The sequence below is a fragment of the Schistocerca americana genome, chromosome 1, assembly GCF_021461395.2.
Source record: "Schistocerca americana isolate TAMUIC-IGC-003095 chromosome 1, iqSchAmer2.1, whole genome shotgun sequence".
In the NCBI taxonomy this organism is placed as follows: Eukaryota; Metazoa; Arthropoda; class Insecta; order Orthoptera; family Acrididae; genus Schistocerca; species Schistocerca americana.
In genome coordinates, this window is record NC_060119.1 from 877,339,254 (window position 1) to 877,362,785 (window position 23,532).

The 23,532-nt window shown below is 40.0% G+C and overlaps 1 protein-coding gene across 1 annotated transcript in view; it reads right to left on the reverse strand.

Annotated features, from left to right (window-relative positions):
* The window catches only part of LOC124614112 (protein piccolo-like), a 1,087,733-nt gene that overhangs the window by 642,780 nt on the left and 421,421 nt on the right, over window positions 1–23,532 (reverse strand).

The following is a 23,532-nucleotide window of genomic DNA, read 5'->3' on the forward strand; positions in this document are numbered from 1 at the left end:
GTCTGGCGATCTGGCCGGTCAAGTCATTCGCTCGAATTGTCCAGAATGTTGTTTAAACTAATCGCTGACAACTGTAGTCCGGTGACATGGAGCATCGTTATTTGGGACCATGAATGACTGCAAATGGTCTCCAAGTAGCCGAATATAACAATCGGTTCAGTTGGAACAGAAGACGCAGTCCATTCCATGTAAACACAGCACACACTATTACGGAGCCACCACCAGCTTGCACAGTGCCTGTTGACAACGTGAGTCCATGGCTTCGTTGGGTCGGCGCCACACTCGAACCATACCAGCAGCTCTTATCAACTGAAATCGCGACTCATGTGACCAGTCCACGGTTTTTCAGTCGTCTATGATCCAACCGATATGCCACGAGCCCAGGAGAGGCGCTGCTGGCAATGTCGTGCTGGTAACAAAGGACTAGCGTTAGTCGTCTGCTGCCGTAGCTCATTAACGACATATTTCACCGCACTGTCCTAACGGATACGTTCGTCGTACGTCTCACATTCATTTCTGCCGTCATTTCACGCAGTGTTGTGTGTCTATTAACACTGACAACTCTATGCAAATTCCGCTGTTAAGTGAAGGCTGTCGGCGTTGTCTGTGGTGACAGGTAATTTCTGAAATTTGGTATTCTCGGCGCACTCTTGACACTATGGATCTTGGAATACTGAATTACCTAACCATTAGGAACATATACCGACGAAGTTTGTACCATTTTTGTGTGAGAGAGAGAATGGAAGGTTACTGAACAGTGAGGCACTCATTAAAACTCTTAATAGTTGTTTAGAATTCAAAAAGTATGTTCAAAAAGCCTTATCTTTAATTTCTTCAGTTAAAACCTTTTTACAGGCATGGTTTAGTTTTATTTTTATTATTTAGTATCTCAACCCTATCTTACAGGCTATATATACAAGTTGAAATTTCCTGGCACATTTAAAACTGGCACTGACCGAAGCTAGAGCGTGGAACCCTGCCTTCAGCAGGCAATGCTCCCACCGACTGATACATGCAAGCACGACTCACAATCCGCCTCCACAGTTTAACTTCCGCCAGTTCTGTTGTGTCTCAGACCTTCCTTTCTCTTGCAATCTACGGGACTAGCACTCCTGGAAGAATGATAGTTACAGTGAAATGGCCTTGGGAAAGCGGAAGAGATTATTTCCACAATTAATTTTCCACCATGTAGCGAACTGTGTGCTATTTTGGAAACTTGTGTGCCAGATTGGGACTCGAGTTCGGTTAACTCTTTGTTCCCGTTTCGCACAATGATAAAACAGTTCAAAATATTTTGTGATTGGATGAAATGAATATATTTTGACCAGTGGTCTGGAATGAACTTCAAACAAGGTCTTAGTGATACCGTATCAAACAGGCGAAGGCGATTACAAATTGACTTTGAAGTCAGTGGTCCTCGTGGAGCTATCTGACAGGAGACGTATAGGGATATGTTTCAAAAGCACTTCTCACAGCCGTCTATTATTGTACAGATACAGATGTGATACTGGTATCCATAAATGATCTCCATTAAGAAGATGAAAAGGAAAGGGACACTGTGAGACGATGTATACTAACATTTGCTGTCATTTACCGTAATTATCTAGGCAGTCCCGTTAAGTGTTGTTTACTTTACTGCCAAACGTTGGAAGAATCTTTGCTCACACCTCGTGGCTGGGTCCTGTACAGGAAGTTCTGCGTCACATTGCCTCAGAGTTGATTCCTGTTAATGACTTTTTCGTCTCTTGAAAAAGAGGGCTAAGTGCCTTTGGGCCGCGCCTTTTGGAAACAACACAAATTCGATGCCGCCTTCGTTTGGTCATATAAATCACGAGATGAAGTTCCTGTTATTAATATCTCGTACCGTCATGTTCAGAGAATGACAGGACTTATTTTGCTTTTACAAGCTGCTGCACTAATGTAAAACGTCATGCAATTACCAAACCCGTAATACTGTAGCGCTACAAACATTAGCATATCTTCCTGAGTGGCTGTGTAGACTTCTTTAAAGGCTTCGCTTGCAGCCTGAGAAATGCATTTCCCCACGAAACACATTAACGCAACAGGAAGTGTGAGCTCGTCAGCAAACTGCGAACAGCCGTCCTGCAGCTTCCAAACAGGAATTTTCTGTGTCACACGGGCACCTGCCCCTCCTCATCCCTTCTGACCTCCACGCCAATTGGCTTATCTGTACGGAACAAGAGGAAAATGTAATTATCTCACACTCCCACGATTAAGCAGTTCCTAACTTCCGTGATCATATCAGCTGTCTATTCTGGAGGAGGAGAGGTGTGAACACCCCGGACACACTCAATTCCACGGCCGCTTACAACTCAAGTTCTCGTCCGAGTGGTAACATTGGACTGTGTTCCGATGCCAGCTACATTTCGCAACAAAACGTGGAAATACTAAGACAAGTTAGCTGACCTTTTTCATTCGTTTTCGTACACTTGGCAGAACAAAGGCTGCCCCTGACGAAATGCCGATATTTATTGCGATAAAGAGTTGAGGTGGCAATCATTAAAACAAAAGGGTTTTTAACTGCGGCGAGATCTTTTCACAAAATTTCAATCACCAACTTTTCGTCCGCAGCTCGTGGTCGTGCGGTAGCGTTCTCGCTTCCCACGCCCGGGTTCCCGGGTTCGATTCCCGTCGGGGTCAGGGATTTTCTCTGCCTCGTGATGACTGGGTGTTGTGTGACGTCCTTAGGTTAGTTAGGTTTAAGTAGTTCTAAGTTCTAGGGGACTGATGACCATAGATGTTAAGTCCCATAGTGCTCAGAGCCATTTGAACCATTTTTTTGAACCAACTTTTCCTCCAAATGCAAAAAGATTTTGTTGACGCCTACTTTCATGGGGAGAAATGATCATCATAATAAAACAAAAGAATTCAGAGCTCGCACAAAAGGCTGAATTACTCATTTTCCCCGGGCGCTGTTCGAAACTTGAACGGTAGGGAAATAGTCTCTAGGTGGTTCGATGAAGCCTCTGCCAGGCAGTGTGAATTGTGGAGTAGCCATGTAGACGTTAGTGAAATTTGTACTGTCATTGGATAACATAAACTGTAGCTTCAACTAACAATAGTAAACACCATAATGCATTCTCCCAGTCAGTTGTGAGCTGGCTGTATTTCGTAGTGGCTGTAGTGTATCAATGTTGTTGAGTCACAAATTGCAATGAAGCAACGAACGGAACGTCTCTAAATCAAGTGTTAAAGGCATTCTACAGAAAGTTTTGAAGACGAGAAAACTATGTGCAAAGTTTCGTCAGGCAAACCTTGACACCCGGACGCCTGCCACTATCAATATGACCGTACCAAAAAAGACGAAGTGCAGAATGGATCTCCGATGGTTCACCATGACCGAAGGAGGTGCGGATGTGAAGCACGAGCTTTAACTGACAGTTTCAGTGGTTGTATGAACGTTCTGTGCCTTGTACTGAAGTAGGAGAGACTATGTGCGAGTATAACACCTGAAGCATTAACACTACCATTGTAACTCTCTTTTATTTTCTATCAATCCTGTCTCGAAACTTTTTGGACTGACAGGGTTAATAATAGCTACTATTCTTACAGTCATAGATCATCTCATTCATTATCATTAGTCGATGCAGCAAAATGCTATTGTCCGAAGTGAGATGACGTTTAACAAGACATACTGTCCTGATCCCAGATTGATGTCACAATTTGTTTGCAGTAATCATATAGTCCAGTTCAACATTATCCTATCTCAACCTTTGCCGGTAAAAGTCTCTCTTTTCAGAACGAAAACATTAGAAGTAGAAGGCCGCCATGTCTTGCACTTTCTACCTTAGAGTAAACCAAAGCAAAGAAGCTGCATAACAGAGCAGTAAAGAGCTACAAATAAATTTGTTTGCTGAGTGATTTTTTGACAAAAATAGATTACCTCGAGAAAATACATTCAACTTGAAAATCTGAAGACGAAAATTCCCCCACTTGCTCTCTCCCTCCACCTCTCTCTCTCCCCCTCTCCACCGTCAACAGTTCCGTCAGTGATTAACATAAAAGTTTTCATACAAGAAAACACATTTTCACTACCTCAACGTCATTCGCCAAGCAGCCCTGCCGACCAAGCTTGGAGGAAATAAGGTGTTTTGAAAGTGTTTCTGCTCTCTTTCATTTTCTTCATAACTGAAATTTTCGTGCATTTTGCGACTAATGTACTTTGTTTAGTCGATGCAGCTCCACGAAACCTTGGTAATGTGACAATTTTACATATGAAATCCAACTTGTTGATTGTGAGCTATAGAAAAGAAGCAATGGCTCCGTAAATATTGATTTGTATGGGAACTGATGCCAACAATTAGAGTTGATTGTGAGCTATAGAAAAGAAGCAATGGCTCCATAAATATTGATTTGTACGGGAACTGATGCCAACAATTAGATTCTTTTCAGATTTCAAGATTATTTCCATATTATTTGACTTCTACATCTACATCAATACTCCGCAATCCACTGGCGGAGGGTACCTCATACCACAACTAGCATCTTCTCTCCCTGTTCCACTCCCAAACAGAACGAGGGAAAAATGACTAAATAAGATTAGATTATTACTTGTTCCATAGATCATGAATACGACACTTCGTAATGATGTGGAACGTGTCAGGTTAATAAAAGGTGTCTTATACTAGATATTACATTAGACAAAATATTACGCGACACTGAATTTTTTTTTTTTTTGGGTGTTGGGAAATTACTCACTTACTATATCCAAAAATTCATGCAATGCGTAGAAGGAGTTGCCATTAAGAAATTCTTTTAATTTTCTTTTAAATGCTATATGGCTATCTGTCAGACTTTTGATGCTAATTAGGTAAGTGACCAAAGACTGTTGTGGCAGCATAATTTACCCCCTTCTGAGCCAAAGTTAGATTTAACCTTGGGTAGTGAAGATCATCCTTTCTCCTAGTGTTGTAGCCATGTACACTGCTATTACTTTTGAATTCGTTCGGACTGTTAATAACAAATTTCATATGTTAATATATATATATTGTGAGGCTACAGTGAAGATTTCTAGCTCTTTAAATAAGTGTCTGCAGGATGATCTTGGATGAGCTCCAGCAATTATTTTGATTACACGCTTTTGTGCAATGAACACTCTTTTACTCAATGATGAGTGACCCCAGAATATGATGCCATACTCACAACTTTGGAGGGTAGTTTTGAATTACTGAATTGAGCTATGTCATATACTGTATGCCTCTGTATGAGCCCTAATCTCTCTTATCTTATCTTTGACATCTTACTGCGAAATGTAAGTTGGCGGCAGTAAAATTGTACTGCAGTCAGCCTCAAATGCTGGTTCTCTAAATTTCCTCAGTAGTGATTCATGAAAAGAATGCCTCTTTTCCTCTAGAGACTCCCACCTGAGTTCCTGACGCATTTCCGTAACACTCGCGTGATGATCAAACCTACCAGTAACAAATCTAGCATCCCGCCTCTGAATTGGTTCTATGTCCTCCCTCAATCCGACCTGATAGGGATCCCAAACGCTCGAGCAGTACTCAAGAATAGGTCGTATTAGTGTTTTATAAGCGGTCTCCTTTACAGATGAACCACATCTTCCCAAAATTCTACCAATGAACCGAAGACGACTATCCGCCTTCCCCACAACTGCTATTACATGCTTGTCCCACTTCATATCGACTTATCCATACACATCAAAAATTCAAACTTTGTATAACTTTTAGGATGAACCAAGGGGCCTTGGTAGATGGGTAACTGTCAGGTAACAAATGTGAAGAATCAAACTTTGATCCTTGGAAAAACTGATGATTTCCCCCTCCCACTTACTGAAACATACAGTTATGATATTTGTTTGCATCTGTTACAAAGCCAGCTTTCACTAGGATTCATATTCAAAATTAAACATTAGGCATCCCTGTAACAGCCCAGTTCACAGGCTGCAGCAAAGCAAGACCAGAACACTTCCATTTGGCAAACTGCCTATTGGCTTCTGTCTCGGGTTCTTTGGCCGACATTTGTCTGATGATTTTACTGATGTTTTGCCAGCATGAGTGGCTAGCATTGTCAAAGCTTCACCCCCATTGCTGGTGGTGTTCACCACCGGCAATGGAAGGTGAAGCCTTGACAATGCCAACCACTCATGCTGGCGAAACGTACGTAAAATCATCAGATGTTTGTCAGCCGAAGAACCGAAGACAGAAGTCAATAGGCAGTTTGTCAACAAGTGGCCATGAAAGCCTTCACAATTATTTTGTACTTCCATTTGGACCATAACCTCTGCAGAGAAAGCCTGGGCTCAGATCTGATGACTGAATATCCATCAAGTTGACTCATTCAGTTATTATTGCAGATTAAAAACCAAAATATCATAAGGCACCACTGACTGTGGTATCTCTTGGGGTTTAGCAACCTAAATCACTATGACTACATTTATTCGCACCTGTTGGGTAAATTTCTCTGCAAAGTATGAGGGTTCTTTTTTTATCGTAAGTGGCTGTGTAACAATTTAGTATAAAGAGGACAGGCAGGAGGGGGGAGGGGGAAGTAGCATAGTGCCCAGTTTGTATAGTAATAGCAGTAGTAGTAGTAGTAGTAGTAGTAGTAGTTGTTGTTGCTGTTGTTGATAGTGGTCGAGGAGGAGGAGGGGCAGCAGTAATAGGAGGAACAGGAGGATGAAGGTAATAACAACCAGTGCCAGCACATAACCCATTTCTCTCAAATGGCTCCAAGATGACTGCTTAACGTAACATCCCTGCCTCACAGGTGGATCGTCAACAACAATGTTAGAGGCACTTACTCCATAAGACATTGAAGAGAACTTTGGATAGAATTTAGAATTTTTGCACAAATGTGGTAATTAGGAACTTCACCACAGTACATCTCCTCAACTTCCTGGCCAAATACTGTTATTAAAAATTTCTTGCAACAAGCTGACCATCTCCATAGAAGTGTGTGTTAGTAGCTTCAGGTATTGAAGTGGGTACTACTGCGCAGTATCTATGTGCAATGGATATATAAGTGGTATCTGTAAGCTTTTCTGTTCTTTTATCTTCTCTCACTTTTTTCTCTTTTCTGTGTATGTAAATACATAGACAGGCAACCCAAGAATCAGAAATGTCTTCACCTGTCATCACTATTTACAGTCCAATTCTAATTAGGTTGATATTTCAGTGGTTCTGTCATTAGATTAAATAGAGATTAGATACACCCTGTCAGCAACATTTTGAGACTCAGTTAATAAAAACAATAGAGAAATGTTAAGGTGGTGGTTTTAATGTTTCATATGTTCCACATAGTCTCCCCCAACTTGAGTAATATGCACAGAATGTTTATACAGCCATGTGAAACTGTCACAAAAGTCCTCCTTTAGGTTGTTGTTCAGCACACACATCACATTGGCTGGAATGTCGATTATGTCATCAAAGGGTTGACCCTTCATGTCAATTGCAGCACTTTGTCATTTTGTAGTAGGTTCATATTGATAGGGCCAAGTCTCAAAATCCATTAGGATCTTTTTCAGAAAAGAACTGCCTGCATTTTTATTTCAAACAAGTCACGGTAAGCATCCAAGTGTCATCCTTTTTGTTCAGAAGTCTAGGGGAGTGGGACAGGCCTTTTCCATACATGTTTTTCTTCATTGAAACAGTCTCGAAAATGTCTTGCACACATTATTTAGAGATGTTGCTCTACAGCTATTTCTGATGTGGTGACATTGATACACTACAGTTGCATGCCCACTACTTAACAATGCCCGCTCACAACTGAAATCTGTTGTACGCAGTTGTTAGTTCAAGCTCCCACCATGCTTACTGTGCTGATTAGGACTTATACACAGGAATAAAATAAATTTTGAGAGACAGCATACTTTTCATTCTGTAGATCCTTAGTGGGGAGATCCTCAGAGATGTAGAACATGCCGTACAATAAGAATACATGGTACATATTATTTTAAGAAAATGGTCATAGTCTTTCTACAGATACTAATTAAAGCAGTTCTCATGGATACGGAATCAGTCAAAAATATAAAACAAATTTTCATTCAAGAGGTACAATCAAAATGTCACTGTGGTCCAAGGATAACATCTTTGACTACTAATCAAAATGTCCTGGATCAGCATTTCAATCTCAGTTACTGCTTAGATTTTGAATAAAAATTATAATCAATGGCAGCACAAGACTTCTAGTAAAAGGAGTCAGCCTTGATGACAAGTGTAGATGAGTAGACAGAGGTTCAGGGCACCCTCTGATGCTGGGATAGGAAATTGCTCCTGAAAGCAGGTGGTGCCTTTGCCTCGCACTGTCATGGGGTCAGCATAGTTATTTACAGATTTTGAATGGTTAATCTGAGTGGTAGCCAGTTCTCTTCCTGTCACCTCCCTATTACTCCCACGAAAGAATACGTGTACCCCAACTGTCTGCATGTAATGTTATTCACATGAAAGTCAACGAAGTTTTCTAAATGTTTGAGAATCGTTTAACTGAGGTGGGATGTGGGTACCAACCCAGTATTTGCTTAGTGGAATATGGGAAATCGCCTAGAAACTACATCCAGGCTGGCCAGCATACCAACCTTCATCATTAATCCAAAGGGTAGCCTTGGTCTGGAGCCAATACACCTCCCTGGCCTGGAAGCAGTGCTTAAACACAAGTGGCTATCTCGGCGGGCAATCAAAAACTCTGCATTAAAGACATATTATGTAGAAGATATATTATGTGTAATTAAAAATGTATCATGATCATCTCCCCATCAGCAAAAATTTTTGGAGTAGTTCCCCATTCAGATCTCAAGGAGGGGATTGCCAACCCTGAGGAAAAGATTAAAAAACTAATGAAACAGCATCATTCTACGAGTTGGGGCAAATGGTAGTGAAAGAAGAAAATCTAAAAAGGGGAATGCAGAAGTTCTATTTAGGTACAGTAACAGCAAGTAAAGTGAAATCGAAAGAGTAGGATTTTTCGTCAGGCAAATATAGGATGCTGGATAATGAGAATACGGTTCAATATGAAAGGGGAAGGGAAGGCAAAGAGTGAGTTACAGAATATTTCAATAATATAATTATTCTCATCAGAATCAATAGCAAACTAACACTACACAAATGGTACAGTTATACATCTCAACATCACAAGCACAACATGTAATTCAATGTGTAAAGGAAGATGAAAACCTAATAGTAATACGGGACTGGAAAACTGTAGTAAGGGATAGACGAGAAAGTAGTGTTATGGAAGAACACAGGCTTGGTATTAGTTACGAGAGAGGTGAAATATTCAATAACAGCAAATATACTGTTAAAATATTACAAGAGGAGGAAATGCGCTTGGAAAAGGCCTGAGGAGGTGGGATAATACTGAGACAGAGATTCTGAAATAAAGTATTGAATTGTAAAGCATACCTAGGAGCTGATATAGACTCAGATTATAATTTAGTAAAAATGAGAAGTAGACTGAAGTCTAAACGAATCAGTGTGTAAGGAAGTGGAATATATATTGGTACATATGCTCTGGCTCTTTATCTGGTACCAGAATATTTTAAATGGCTGATTAGTCTCTTCCTCCACATTTCACACATGAATTACTGTGGTTTATTGGGGACAAAACTTGCCTGTGTGCTAAGCACACCTTAGTTGTGTTGGCATATGACTCAGAGGTGTTTAGTTTGAAATCAGGTGGTGACAGAGATTTTCATTACTAAAATTTGTCGTGCATTTCCTGATCACCAAACTGTCTATCAGTTGCACGAGTTAAACTCTAAACCTCTGCATAATAAATTACTGAGGTCATTAAAATATAATTGTAATGAATTTTGTTACATAAGAAAATTAAATGTGGTGCCAACTGAGATGAGCAGGTTAGGCTCTGAAAAAGAGACTTCACTCTCGGCCTTCAACTCTCCCTGCACATTACATTCTGTTCTTCTTGTTTTGCTTTTTTTGATGTTCATCTTGTGTCCTTCTTTCAAGAGACTGTCCATTCCAGTCAACTGCTCTTCCAAGTCCTTTGCTGTCTCTGACAGAATTCCGATGTCATCGGCAAACCTCAAAGTTCATATTTCATCTCCGTGAACTTTATAATTCCTAATCCAAATTTTTCTTTGGTTTCCTTTACTGCTTACTCAATGTACAGATTGAATAATGTAGGGGAAAGGTTACAGCCGTCTCACTCCATTCTCTACCACTGCTTCCTTTTCATGACCCTTGACTCTTGTAGCTGCCATCTGGTTTCTGTACAAGTTGTAAATAGCCTTTTGCTCCCAGTATTTTAACTCTGCTATCTTCATTGTCAAAACCTTTCTCTAAGTCTACAAATGCTATGAAAGTAGGCTTGCATTTCTTTAACCTATCTTCTAACATAAATTGTAGGGTCAGTATTGTTTCATATGCTCCTACATTTCTTCAGAAGCCAAACTTATTTATCTCTGGCATGCCTCCCGTGAAACCCTCCCGGGAGGCATGCCAGAGATCCCTGCAGTCGTGGCTCAGATGGATAGAGCGTCTGCCATGTAAGCAGGAGATCCCGGGTTCGTGTCCCGGTCAGGGCACACATTTTCATCTGTCCCCGTTGACGTATGTCAACGCCTGTAAGCAGCTAAGGGTGTTTATTTCATTGTAATTTCATTCTAACGAGCTGCATGGTCACCGATGGTATCTGTTCTTTCGGACATGTCCGAAAGAACAGATACCATCTTAGTGTGTGTTAAGGCTCACCGGCCACTTGACCATCTTCTTCTTCTGTGCGAATGCACAAACAGTGCCCAAACTCTTATGGGAATCAGCAATACACCGCGAGTAATGAGTATAATGGGTGGGGCGCAATACAAATGTAGTGCAGGACAATACGTTGAGAATCTGGGTTTCGCGGGAGGCATGCAAAGATAAATCCCTGCAGTCGCGCTACCCTCTGTGTCCTCGGTGGCTCAGGTGGATAGAGTGTCTGCCATGTAAGTAGGAGATCCTGGGTTCGAGTCCCGGTCGGAGCACACATTTTCATCTGTACCCGTTGACGTATGTCAACGCCTGTAAGCAGCTAATGGTGTTCATTTCATTGTAATTTCATTTTAACGAGCTGCATGGCCACCGATGGTATCTGTTCTTTCAGACATCGATGGTATCTGTTCTTTCGGACATGTCCGAAAGAACAGATACCATCTTAGTATACTATCACAAAGGTTCTGGCTTAATTTCTTAGTGACTAGACCAAACACCCACAACGAAACTATTAGGAATGTGATCTATTTAGCTTAATAATGACAAGTAGAAGGTGCTGTCACCAATAAGCAATGTTCTACTACCAGAAGTTGCTGCAGCGCCAATGAATCCTCAGGCTTACTCCAGAGTATGAGCCGAATATGCCTTCTTGCATAAAATACCATTATAAATGTAGTGTACATTTTGGAAACATGCAACGAGATTAAAAGTACTATAAATGTTGTGTACACTTTAGGAACCATGTTAATAGATAAAAGTATGTGCTGAACTAAATCCTGTATGCATGACTAGTGATTTGTAACAAAGCTTCAGTAAGACGTAATCTTTGTCTTCTCCTACTTGCACCGAGTGAGGTGGCGCAGTGGTTAGCACACTGGACTCACGTTCGGGAGGACAACAGTTCAATCATGCATCCAGCCATCCTGATTTAGGTTTTCCGTGATTTCCCTAAATCGCTCCAGGCAAATGCCGGGATGTTTCCTTTGAATGGGCACGGCCGACTTCCTTCCCCGTCCTTCCCTGATCTGACGAGACCAATGACCTCACAGTTTGGTCGCTTCCCACAAAAGACAACAAAAGAACAACAACCTACTTGCAAATACCTCATGGTCTGTCCTGCAAACCTTACATGGAGTATGGAAAGTAGGAGACGGATATTAGATTTGTTGTGGGGCTATGGTGTGCTTGGGTAGCTTATTTGACAATAAGAGCATTGTCCATAAAAGGCTGGATATGGGTCTAAGTCCCACTTACAGAGGTCTTATCTGCCAGAGAGTTTCACAAATACCTGTGTAACTGTAATTTGTAGTTAAAATTTTGTAAAAATATAAACTTGTTTATACAGGAGCATGAGTATCTCTTTCAATGTTCTGGTTGAATTCTTGTCCTACTTTGCAGCGCATATGAAATAAATTAGGATTAAAATTATATTTTACGGAAAAATGTAGTTAATTGACAAAGACATTAACATTTAAAAATAATCTATATTTTTCATATATTGGACACTTACAAAACATTTCAGAGTATAAAGCCATCTTCTGTAACCATCATCACCTAAGTCACTATCCTGGATTGAGAACACACATTTGATCACAATGTATGTGATGTCCATGCCAGCTCTAATATTGACACATTTTACAATGACCTCAATAATGTACCCTCCATTATTTGGATGTAAAAACTCTTACAGCCAACATGTAGCAACTTTGTCAGAGAAAAAATACTGGACAACGTGTCCCACAAGGAATCGCACTCTCTAGTGAAATATCACACAATCACAACTACAATATGTAGACATCTGCTCGAATTCTACCCGGTTGCAACAGGAACACTCAAAGACTCTTGAGTAAGCCAACAATCACTACTATAATTCAGTTTTGTATGTACAGTGAAGAAATTCCTGTCTAAAGAGAACCTAAATAGTGCAGGAACACTGACAGACTCTTGAGTAAACCAACAGTCACTATTATAATTCAGTTTTATACCTACAGTGAAGGTATTCACTGTCTAAAGAGAACCTAAGTTGGCTACATGCTTCATAGTAAATTTAATATAGTGATATTGTACAACTCTCAGCACTTTTCTCAAGCATTTGTTGCAATAAAATGATGTACGATTTCTGTCTCACACCTCCCTCCATAATTCTTCACATGCAAATAAAGCTCATACCCAAAGCTCAAGATAATTTTCAGTTATATTTCAATATCTTTTGAAGATGAACCTCAGGCTTTTTCACTGCCTTGAGGACCTTTGATACACATTTCTTCTTTGTAATATTCATGAACTGATTAGAGCCAAAAAGGTTCAATGCCAGCATCTAAACAGTCAGTTATCTGATAACAGAGGAACGACAGAAGTTCAAGCAACACACAGCCAGGATAAAGAATATTGACAATCTCAATTCTTTCTTTCTGCTTCAAATTTGTGTTGATTCACACGTATACACTTCATGGCTATTTTATTAATGAGTGTGCTACTGTAACATTAAATACATTTTACTGTACAGCTGAAAGTTTGTGTGAAATTAAAACTAAATTAATTGATGTGTATTGTACATTGAGTGGCTTCTGCTACACATGGTTCATTGCATATTCCTCGAATATAAGTTCCTCTCAATACAAGAAAATAATACATACTAGAAAAATCAAATATAAAGGGGATTTTTAAAAGTATTTACTGAAAAATAAAAGGCAAATATAAATTATTTTTATACACAGTTTCCTCCTTTAGAAATACACTTTGTGAGTGAACAGGAAAGTTCATCATTCCAGCTTTGAAGAATGAGGCTGGAAGCATCAGGAGTCAATCGCTCATGAATTCCTCTATGCCCTCATCATCAAATCGTTGTGAGTCAAGTGCATTTCTTCAAGTTTTGAGACCATTAGAGTTGCAGTATGGGGCCTGGCTTTGTCAGGGAGGGCGACGGCCCCTCTAAATGGTTAGGCTCATCTTTTGTGGTGATATGCATTCTTCATCTGCTTCAACAGCTCACAATAGGAAGCGAAATTGATTGTTTGTCAGTCATACCAAAAATCAATTATCAAAATGCCTCACCAGATGAAGAAAATGGCTGAAGGAACCTTACCAACTGACCCGCGAGTCTTGGCTTTCACTGGGGCTGTCTCCCTCTTCATCCGCCACTCCATACTGGCTTGTTTTGACTCAGGAGTGTAGTGATGGACCCATGTTTCAGGTGATGATGTGACTCAAAAATCCATCACCATCTTCTACAAACCTTGCTGTAAATCTCTGACAGATTCCAAATTTCTCAACTTCTGATTTGCAGCCAAAAGGTAAGAGATCCATCTGGCACATCATTTGTGATTATCACTTGACATCTCCCATAAATTATCTTGATCTGTTCTGTACTTCTCAATACATTCACTCCTCAGTATTCTTGAAGAATGTCTTGAACTGCTTTAATGTTTTCTTCTGTAATGCTGATCCGAGGAATGTGGTTGTGTTCCTAATTTTCCACTTGTTCTTGTCCTACCACGAATGCCTTATGCCAGGCAAACACACAAGTCCTTGACAATATTTAGCCCCTAAACTGTGCAGTCAATTGCTGAAAAATATCTATCAATTGAACTCTTTCGCAAGCAAGAAATTTTATAATTACGCGTTGCACCTAATGCTCTGACATCATGAGTGCTACTGATGCACTGTTTGGGTGTGTGGAATGTCGGCTCTCATAACTCCCCTCCAAGTATAGAAGCATGGGCCCAGTCCTACCAACTGTAGACACTCAGTAACAACAATGCTGTTCATACTTTAGTTACACTCTCAATGAACAAAGATATAAACATTATTATCATGGCAGTTCATCGTAGAAGTATGCTGGCTTTAGAAAATTGCTTCAAGATTCAATATGAGCTGAGAAAACTTTTGGTTTGAACAGAAATTGGCAATTGCTCCTTACTTTAAGGGGGATTGCTACAACATATACAATGATTGTTCAATAAGTAAGGTAAGAAGAGCTTTCAAGGGTGTATAAATACCCTGTGCAAATTAAACTCCACACATAGGTAGAAGAGACGATTAAAGCTTTCAAATGCTACTGGTAGATGGAATGTCATTGTGCTCAGAAACAATTTCAAGATGGAAGCATTGAAGAATACATGGTCGGCGATTGAGTTGTGAAGTGTAATAAGGTTTTTATATTCAAAGAAAATGTTTGATTAAAGAAAATGTTCTGAACAGTAATTCATCACCAATAAGGGTAACTCGTATAAATAAATAACCTATGGGATAATGTTGAAAGTTCCACAGGGCTATTTGCATATGATTCTGTTGTATATAGAGAAGTCTCAATGTTAGCAAATTGTAGTGAAATTCAGGAGGATCTGCAGAGGACTTTTGTTTGGTGCAAAGATTAGCAACTGACCCTCAACATAAATGTAATGCCCTGCACATCAATATGCGGAAATCCTCATTACTGTATGGTAACATGACAGCCAAACAATTACTGGAAGTGATCACATGCATTAAATGTGCAAGAGTATTTAAAAGAAGAACAACCATATTAAATTAATCATAGGAAAGGCATACACCAGACTGAGATTCATCGGAAGAATCCTCGGGATGTGTAGTCCACCCACAAAGGAGGTGGCTTGCAAAAACCTTGTTCAGCCAATACTTTTGCTCATCACTCTGGGGTCTTTACCAGCTAGAATTGATACACTTTGTGATCAAAAGTATCCAAACACTCCCAAAAACATACGTTTTTCATATTAGGTGCATTGTGTTGCCACCTACTGCCAGGTACTCCATATCAGTGACCTCAGTAGTCATCGAACATCTTGAAACAGCAGAATGGGGCTCTCCGCAAAACTCACAGACTTCAAACGGGGTCAGTTGATTGGCTGTCACTTGTGCCATACGTCTGTACGCGAGATTTCCACACTCCTAAACATCCCTAGGTCCACTTTTTGTGATGTGATAGTGAAGTGTAAACTGAATGGACACGTACAGCACAAAAGCGTACAGGCCGACATCGTCTGTTGACAAACGGACTGCTGATGGTTGAAGAGGGTCATAATGTTAATAGGCAGACATCTATCCAGACCATCACACAGGAATTCCAAACTGCATCAGGATCCACTGCAAATACTATGACAGTTAGGCGGGAGGTAAGAAAACTTGGATTTCATGGTCAAGCGGCTGCTCATAAGCCACACATCATGCTGGTAAATGCCAAATGAAGCCTTGCTTGGTGTAAGGAGTGTAAAGATTGGGCGACTGAACAGCGGAAAAACATTGGGTGGAGTGAAAAATCACGGTACACAATGTGGCAATCCAATGGCAGGGTGTAGATATGGCTAATGCTCATAGAACGTCACCTGCCAGCATGTGTAGTGCCAACAGTAAACTTCGGAGGTGGTAGTGTTATGGTGTGGTGTGGTGTGGTGTGGTCGTGTTTTTCATCGAGGGAGCTTGCGCCCCTTGCTATTTTGCATGGCACTATCACAGCACAGGCCTATATTGATGTTTTAAACACCTTCTTGCTTCCCACTGTTGAAGAGCAATTCGGGGATGGCGACTGCATCTTTCAACACGATTGAGCACCTGTTCATAATGCACGGCCTGTAGCAGAGTGGTTGCACAAAGTCCTGACCCGAATCCTAAAAAACACCTTTGGAATGTTTTGGAGTGCCGACTTCATACCAGGCCTCACCAACTGACATTGATACCTCTCCTCAGTGCAGCACTCCATTAAGAATGGGTTGCCATTCCCCAAGAAACCTTCCAGCACCTGACTGAATGTATGCCTGCAAGAGTGTCATCACGGCCAAGGGTGGGGCAACACCATATTGAATTCCAGTATTACCGATGGAGGGCGCCATGAACTTGTAAGTCATTTTCAGCCAGGTGTCCGGATACTTTTCATCTCATAGAGTAGCTGAAACAGAGTAGATTCAAAGAGCAGCACATGTCTTCACAGATTCATTTAGTTAGTGCGAAAGTGTCATGGAGATGCTCATCCAACAACAGTGGCAGGCACTACAAACTAGATGTTGCACATCATGGTGGTGTTTACTGTTAAGATTCTATGAGTTATGTTTCTAGAAACATCAATTGATATATTGCTCCTCCTACATATAAGACCGTAATGATTTAATCTCACAAGGAGGTCTACCAACAATTGATCTTCTCATGAACCATTCGTGAAAAAGGGAAGTGGCTGTGGTATACGAAGTATATTCCACTACACACCATAAGGTAGCTAGAGGAGTATAGGTGAAGATTTAGCTGATTACAAAGCAAGTGTAGTGTTGCAACAATAGGTGTGGTTTTGGTGAGAGGAACGTTAGGGCACCCAAGCACATCAACCTCAGATGACAATCTGTCAAACTGATAATTCAGTGTGGTCATCACCTGCAAGTCTGATTGCACATAAACTTAAAGTAAAAACAATTTGGAGTATTTATTTTTATTTAGTATTTCGAAAAGTGGGCGTCCTTCCAGAAGGACGTCAGGACAATAAGTGATCATGTTTTTAAAGTATATGACATTGCACAATTAATTTGTTTTGGTTTTTATACTTTCAAATAAACATAAATAAATTTGAATTATGGGCTAAAACAGCTAATAAATACAAAAAACAAACAAAAGAACCTATACACATATTTTATGCACTAGTATGATAAGACAAAAAGCAACAAACATGAAGTGGTTCGTCACATTTTATGCACATATTAGTAGTTTATTTGTGGCAACTTCGACATTTCAGCTGCTTCTTCGTTTTTGTTATCTTGTCCGTTGGTAATTCAGCAACATAATGTTCTCTCCCATCAAATCTAGAATCTAGTTTTGCCCTCTTACTAGGATATCCTCTGCTGGTAGTGACTCATTTGTTACTTTCAAGAATTGCAGTGACAATTCGATGACGAAATGTCAGATGATCTATGGGTTATTCGTTGTGCTTGTAAAGATCGCAGGCATTTTGCTCTGCAATGTCTATAAAATGATCAATGATCCGGAAATATGACTTTTTCCCTGTTATAGAGCATCTATATAGGGATTCATTTTGGTCAGTTCGATCTATGCGTCCCATATGAGTATTGTAGGAGTGTAATAAGTTAGGTTGAAGCACACTAATCCTTTTCCTTTGTTCCCTAGAAAATCTTGCTACAGAGCGTAGTGGTTGCACTCTGTCAAAGTTAGTGGCTACAGTAACAACATTGCTGTCATTCCAACGTACAATGGAAATCCCGGATGCTGAGTCAGAACAAATTTCATATGATCCTCTATTTTCTTTTATCATTTTATCTACAAATGATAGAGTACAATTCTTAACTCTGTTTCCTCTTATTGTTCCTGTTGCTTCCACGTCCCTCTCTTTTAGGTCATGTAGCGCAGTAGCATTGAGCTGCCTTACGGGTAATTTATCTACACTTGGATTTTCTTCAGCACCCGAATCTTCATCTGTTATGTCATCAGTTGAATTTAGAAGAGGGTGTAATGTTACATTCACATCAGTATTAGGTATTTCCTTATCTTTTGATTCTAACATGTCCAAAAGTTCCATATGTGTACATCGTTTTCTGTGAATACAAAATGACAACATATTACCCTGACGTCCTTCTGGAAGGACAGTTGAAAACATTTTTGAATTACAACTGGCGGAAACTTTCAATCGTAATATGAGCCCATAAATAATATAGGTTAATTCTTTAAGATATTACATGACAAGTTTCAGAATTATTGACGCAATATGAAAGAAAATATACATACCCACCGATGAGAAGGTCAGTCAGTTCGTCCATGGTAAAATCGGCCCTATTTTCAAGACACAGTTTCTCACTCACTATGAACGACAGCGTCAAACTGATTGTCGCAGCGCGCAACTGACTCTGCCTACTTCATATAACAATGCATCACAGTCCGTTGCAACAATGCGTCATTTGCAAAAATAAATAATTTCAACAGTGAGTTACGTCGTCCTTCCAGAAGGACGTCAGGGTTATCTGGGTTAATATCTCCTTTACCAGTGGTAAGGATATCATGCAGAACACACTGGACCGCTGGAAGGCAAGCTCTTGTTGGGTACCACAGCACCTCTCAGACGAGAACGAAGCCAAGCACATGAGATTATCTCCCAGCACTTCTGCAGTATCGGACTGGGAAGTGCACTGCTGCACCATATCATCATAGGGAATGAAATGTGGGGCATGATGTGATTTCTTTTATGCCATTTTTGACAGTGATTTACTGGTGGAAATACTTAGGCACTCATGGTGACTATGTAGAAAGGTAATGTGCACTAGTGTCTTACTAACCTTGTGCATGTATTTGATTTCCTGATTATACGTTTTCTTGCTGAGGACTTGTTACCTTACTTTTTGAACCATATCAAGAGTAAATATACAATATGATCTCTGGATCTATTGCATCAACCAGCACTGCTATAGCACTGACACTGTGGAAATGATTTGTAAAGTTTTAACAATATAAATTTAAATAATATTAATAGGCTGGCCATGTTATGACTATTTAACTGTAATAAAATGTACTTTTACCTACAGCAGTGCTTGTTACGCACTCAGCTGCTATACTGATACACAGTTCATACAGTACGCTGTAGTTCACTTTCCATTTACTTCCATGCCATAAATGTTCACTTGGAAAATTTTGTTTGTTTTCCCTTGAGTGTTTTACAGCTCTTTTTTTTAAATGTCACTTATAGGTCTTTGAGTGTATCTTAACTATCAACATTGTGAACCAGGAGTAGTCTTTGAGTGTATCTTAACTATCAACATTGTGAACCAGGAGTAAAATACACTGGTACCTTTGTACACTCTAGCACCGTTACAGTATCTAAGAACATCATAAAAGTGGCCAGAAGAGTAGCAAATGGGTCTGAGTTATGACAACAAGTTTTGTCAAGAAGAAGTTAATAATTCCACTTTCCTGAATGATTATCAATTACAAATCTACATCTCCTAGCAGCCTGTCACATGAGCAGTAACAGGATGACTTATACAAGAACTGCACTATTTACTAGCAAATCCGTCTGATGATGTAAGCATATGACTGCACAATATTTAGCAATAATTAATAGTAAAGATTTGTGTGCAGTCAATCTTTGTTTATTGTTTTTCTGGTGCCCAACGTATTTCAAGTGCAGGTGCATATGTTCACCAGCAGAAGCATCATATTTAAACATTTACAATATTATAAAAAGGATAGAGATTGCTACTCACCACTTTGTGGAGATGCTGAGACACAGACAGGCATTATACAAAGACTGTCAAACATGCAAATGCACGCATACATGACCACAGTCTCCGGCTACCATGGCCGAGTCTAGCTTCAGCAGCCAGAGGCTGTGGTCATGTGCGTGGAAGTTGTGTTTGTGTGAATGTGTCTATGTATGTTGTCTAATTCCTATGGAGACCTTTTTGATCAAAAGCTTACTTGCTTGACAATCTTTTTGTTGTGCCTACCTGTGATTCGACTTTCCCCTATATGGTGTGTAGCAATCTATCCTTTTCATAATACTGCCATTATTCTATCCTGGATTTTCCATTGTTTAATTTAATAGGTACAATTACTTTTGTAGTGATTTTCAATATAAATGTTAACTACTGCAAAATTGATAATGTTGTCCCATTTTATCACTGATAAATGAAATAATGAATAAGACCTAAATGAGAAAATTCAAATTTAGTCCTTGAAAATATAGTTTCAGGTCTGAAACACATCAGACACTTTAAAAGCAATAAACATATAGTGACTTGAGACAGCTCCTTATTATTAAATACCTTAATCTAAAAATTCCACATTGACAATCTCACTTCCATTGTGAAATCAAAATACTTTTAAAAAATTGCAAAATATTTCACGCCAAGTCGGTTCAAATGTATATACACAGTCTTCAAACTTTTCTTCTGCAGTTGGCCAGTGTATTTTGTCCTGTCACTGCCAATGTTGCCAGCCAAACAAGGGCAACAGCATTGCAACAGCCATTTTTGAATGCTGTGTTTCATTTTCATATCTGTTGTTCAGGCCACTCATGCTAAAACATGAAATGTGGTTCCTGTCATATTTGATAGCTCCAAATACTTGTTGTTATTGTTGTGGTCTTCAATCTGAAGAACAGTATGGTACACCTCTACACACTACTTAATCCTGTGCAAGCCTCTTCACATCAAAATAATTACTGCAAGCTACTTCCATTTGAACCTCCTGACTGTATTCATCTATTGGTCTCCATCTACCCAATTCTATTCAGCGCCACCTGATTAGTTAGGCAATCTACCCAACTAATCATCATCACTATTCTGTAGCACTACATTTCAAAAGTTTCTATACCCTCCTTGCCTAAACTGTGTATCGTCCACGTTTCACTTCCATACATTGCTACACTCAAGACAAATACCTTCAGAAAATATTTCCAAACACTTAAAATTATATTCAATGTTAACGAATTTCTCTTTTTCAGAAACGTTTTTCTTGCCACTGTCAGTCTACATTTTATATCCTCTCTATTATGGCCATCATCAGTTATTTTACTGCTGGAATAGCTAAACTCACCTACTAGTTTCAGACTCTTTGATTCTAATTCCCGCAGCACTGACCGATTTAATTCAACTATAAATGAAAATCAAACACCTGTAATCATCACATGCGTAAAGACACTTATCCCACTGGGAAACGAGACAATCAATTCCTGTTTCACACAATGCAGTTGGCTGCTGACAGACCCAAAACCACACTCACTGTTGCACTTCCTCATCTGACTGAAACTGATGTCTCCACATGCCTTTCTTCAGGTTGCCAAAGATGTGAAATCCCACTGGGTGAAAGATCCGGCCTGTATGGGGGATTCTGCAATGTTTCGCAACCACATTCCTTTTTGTAACCTGCATCAGATGGGTAGTGTGGGTGTGGATTTTATAGTGCAATAGGATGATTCCATCCTACAGCACACCTGAGCAATCTGACTTCACGGTGAGTCACAGTTTCTGCATAGTATATTCATAGTGCTGCACACTGATTGTGGTTCCACACTAGAGGAATCTGATGAGCAGAGGGGCCCTGCAGTTGAAGAAGGAAGTCATTGTGACCTTACCAGACTTGTGTGAACAGCTTTGATTCCTTTGCTGGGAGGTGTGGGATGTTTCCATTGTTGGCTTTGATGTTTGCCTTTGGGCTGTTGGACAAAATCATCCTGTTGCACGATAACAACCAACCCCACACTGCCAACTGGTGACACTTCAGCAATTTGGGTGGGAAGTGCTGCAACATCCTCCATACACCCCGGATCTTTCACTGAGTGATTTTCAAATCTTCGGTGACCTGAAGAAAGACGTGTGTGGAAGTTGGTTTCTGTCAGATAAGGAAGTGTGACAGTGGCTGTGATTGTGCAACCATCAGCCATTGACCACATTCTACAAAACAGTAATTGATCGTTTCATTCCCCAGTGGGAATGCACATGGTGATTACTTTTGAATAAACCTTTCCATGGTCCTGTTGTGGTAGCTGTCCAGTTTTCATTTCAGCCTCTCGTATATTCCATTACCCTCGTTTTTCTGTTGTTCATGTTCATCTTAGAACCTCCTTTCATGGCACTGTCTATTACATTCAACTGCTCTTCCAAGTCCCTTGCTGTCTCTTCACAGAATTGCAATGTCACCGATAAACTTCAAAGTTTTTATTCCTTCTTCCTGAATCCTTCTCCAAATTTTTCTTTTATTTCCGTTATTGCTTGTTCAGTGTATATATAGGTTAAACTTGTATCACTCCCATCTCAACCACTGCTTCCGTATCAAGCCCTGTGACTCAACACTGCTGTAGGATTTCTGTACAAGGTGTAAAGAATTTTTGCTTGCTTTCTCTATGTTATCCCTGCAACCTTCAGAATTTCAAAGAGTGTATTCCACTCAACTTTGTCAAAATCTTTCTCTAAGTCTACAAATGCTATAAATATAGGTTTGCCTTTCGTCAAGCTACCTTCTAAGATAAGTCATAGGATCAGTATTTCCTCCTACTTTTCTCCGGCACTCAAACTGATCTTCTTCATGGTTTGTTTCTACCAGCTTTTCCATTCTTCTGCAACTAATTCATGTCTGTATTTTGCAGCTACTTATCAGAAAAGAAAGCTTACTACAGTAAGGTAGGTGCTCAGTACATAGCACGCTGTATAGGCACTGTCACTGCGCTGTATGAGGGAGGTGGGGAGCATTCCCTCCACGTTCCACCTCTCCCTACAGCAGTCCAGGTGTCATGTGAAGCTCGCTTTGTCCATTCCTCATATGCCTTCTCTCAACACCCATGAATTAGTATGCAGAGTGAACACAGAGAAAGCCACCAATACAATATTGAGTCCTGTTGTCACTTGAACCTGCTCTTCACCCTGAAATGCATAACTTTTAGAAACAGAATGTCAAATTATTCTTTTTCACCTTATACTCTTTACACTCCCGTGTATTCCTCAACTGAAGTTGACGATCCCTCAAAAGCCAACCATGGCCAATCACCGTTTTTGTGTCTGGTGCTACTGTTAAGTTCCACCAATGTGTGAGGGTAGCTGTTATGGCTGCAGAGATTTTAGTGCTTGAAGTGGTTGCCATCACACTGTGATGCTCCAGTACACCTGTTTCTTCTGCATCAATTTATTTTTCAAAAAAAATTCTATGTAGTTCTATAATGTTCTCAAGTTTTACAAATATTCTCAAATGTAGCGAACGTTTCCGGATGATAATATATGGAAAGTTCTGGTTGACAATTACGAATTATTTAGGAATAAACGAGACAACTCAGGCAGACACACTCTGTCGTCAACGTGTACACGAAAAAAAGGTAAAGAGCTTTGATAGCTTTCAGAATGCACATCCTTTT